General features: G+C 45.8%; 1 pseudogene; it reads left to right on the forward strand.

Annotated features, from left to right (window-relative positions):
* The first annotated feature begins 500 nt into the window (after positions 1-500).
* Positions 501-2694, forward strand: part of LOC103745936 — a 14175-nt pseudogene continuing 11981 nt past the window's right edge.

Below are 2694 nucleotides of genomic sequence, written 5' to 3' on the forward strand. Positions count from 1 at the left end.
GCTCAGTCATCACTCCAGCCCCAGATGAAAGCACTCTTTGTCATCCCAGTCTAGAGAAGCTTCATGAAGCTCCCGAGCTCTGTTTGTTGGACAACCACTGAGTCATCACTCCAGCCCCAGATGAAAGCACTCTTCAGCTGCTACTGGCCAGCCCTGTATGAAAGAAGAGTTTCTGGTTCCTGCCGTCTTTGTCATCCCAGTCTAGAGAAGCTTCATGAAGCTCCCGAGCTCTGTTTGTTGGACTCTGTTTCAAGGGCTTTTCCCTCTTTCATCTATTCTTTTCACCATGGGTGAGGTAGGGTAGCAGATACTTATATGTATAGGACCAGAGCCTTGGGTTCAAATATTGAGTCCTCTCTTACTGGCTAGACACATCAGATTAAGTTATATCACATCCCTGTATCTGCTTTCCTCTTCTGTAAAAAGGGAATGAGAATATGTGATAATATCTAACCTAGGTTGTTGAGCGGGTTAAAGCCAGGGATTCTAAACCTTCCACAATGAGTAAGAGGTACGGTCCTGCTCAACAAAATGCTTCAGTGCTGCTCATCAAGACATACTGGCTAGGGTTGTAGCTCAGTTGGTACAGTGTTTGCTCAGCATGCTTAGCCCTGGGTTTGGTCCCCACAACCACATCAACTGAGTGTGGTGGCACAAGCTGCCTATAATCCCAGCACTCAGGAGGTAGAGTCAGGCAGATCAGGATCCTCAGCTTGAAGAATCGCGCTCAACACACAGGGACAAAACCAAGTTTCGGGATGCAAAAGCAAGAGGAATTTATTCATACACAGGCGCCTGCGGACGCAGAGTCCCGCTCGGGTCAGGACTTGCACGCTGGGCTTAGTTTGGGGGGGGCTTTTTATAGAGCAGAAGCAAGGTACAGAAGCAGATGCATGGTTACAAGGTTATTATTAGTGCATTTCAATGGGTACAAGGTATGAGGAAACAGTATTGCCAAATTCAGAGGGGGCTATGGGTGAAACCGATTGTTATCGTTAACTTCCCAGTAGGGGCTGTTATCGCTAACTTCCCGGTAGGGGCCTCAGGGTGGTGGCAGGTGGTCCAACTGCAAACGTCCTATCTTCCACTGCTAGTTTCACAAGACCTGGGTTAGAATCTTGGCTTATCGAATGGCTGATTACAGTTCTTTTTCTAAAATGGCCTTCCTGCTGTCAGTCAGGTCTTTCAAGCTACAAAGAAAATTCCAGGTTAGCTTGGGCTACCTGTGATTCTGTGTCATGAGTAAGCTATGGCAGAAACAAACACATTTGCATCTTTTCATAATGTCAGAATCTATTAAATAACAATAAATTCACAGAATTTAGCGGTTTCAATGATGGCAATTCGTCATATAATACCACCTATTCCAGCACTCAGGAGGCAGAGGCAGGCAGATCTCTGTAAGTTCAAGGCCAACCTGGTCTACATAGTGAGTTCCAGGTCAGCTGGGGCTACAAGGAGACCCTGTCTCAAAAACACCGAAATATAGGCAGACCACCAGAGAGCGCTGGGTTCCGGCCTCCCTCTGGCATCAGGGCTGAGAACAGCAGAGAACTGCCTGAGAGTGTGTGTGTGGGGGGCGTCCTGCCTCCACAAGGTGGTGAGCTTCCCCTATATGTGCCATACCCATCCCCCTACCTGGGATTTCATGAGGCCCCTCCCAAGGCCCCAGGGCAGACCTGGCTTTGGTAGGCTAAGGCTAAGATCCTAGCAGACAGCCTGAGAGGGTGGGCTCTGACCTCCATCAGTGTAGCAGCTGTGTAGAGGTGTAGCTCAGCAGACCACCAGAGAGTGCCAGGTTCTGGCCTCTCTCTGGCATAGGGGCTGAGAACACAGCAGACCAACTGAGAGGCCCCAAATCAGCGCCCCCACTTAGGGAATTTCCCAAATTTTCTCTGAGTTCCTGCTAATAGGGGTCCGAAACTTAGAAGGAAGCCTGAGTGTACCTGACTAGAACCTGACTTGTGCTTCTGTGGGTGCTCCTGAATAGCTTATCTGAAGCCAACATTTCCCTCCTAAATAAAATCTGAGAGAACCTGAAACCTGTACCAAGCAGCTTTACATAGCCAACAAGGAAAGGACCTAGGCACCCGATAATACAAACAGAACCACACTTCGACTTAATTCTCATATCAGAATCATTAACAACAAAAGAAACTCACATGCCAAAACCACAATGAAAGAACAATAAAATGGAAAGCCAAAACACTATGTCTCCCTCAAACTCCACCAATCCTGTAGAAGAGTTCTACAAAGAGAACCCCCTAGAGATAACCCAGGGCACTGAATTTAAAAGAACAATCATAAACATGATCAAGGAATTCAATGAATTTAAAGAACACATGAACAAACAAATCAAAGAACTAAAAGAAGAAAAGGATAAACTTCTGAATGAATTCACAAAAGAGCTAGAAATATTGAAGAAAACTCGGGTAGAAATGAAGAAGGAAGTGCAAAACTTAATAAGCCAACTTGAAACAACAGGGAGAAGCCTCACCACTAGAACGAATGAAATGGAGAACAGAATATCAACACTGGAGGATAAAGTTGAAGAATTGGACCACTCAAGCAAAGATTATGAAAAATTTTAAAAAACACAGGAATGGAATATGCAAGAGATGTGGGAAACCATGAAAAGACCAAATCTACCGTATCATAGGTATAGAGGAAGGAGAAGACTTCTCCTTCCTCTAT

The sequence above is a fragment of the Nannospalax galili genome, unplaced genomic scaffold (assembly GCF_000622305.1).
Source record: "Nannospalax galili isolate Female #2095 unplaced genomic scaffold, S.galili_v1.0 scaffold23, whole genome shotgun sequence".
NCBI classification, from domain to species: domain Eukaryota; kingdom Metazoa; phylum Chordata; class Mammalia; order Rodentia; family Spalacidae; genus Nannospalax; species Nannospalax galili.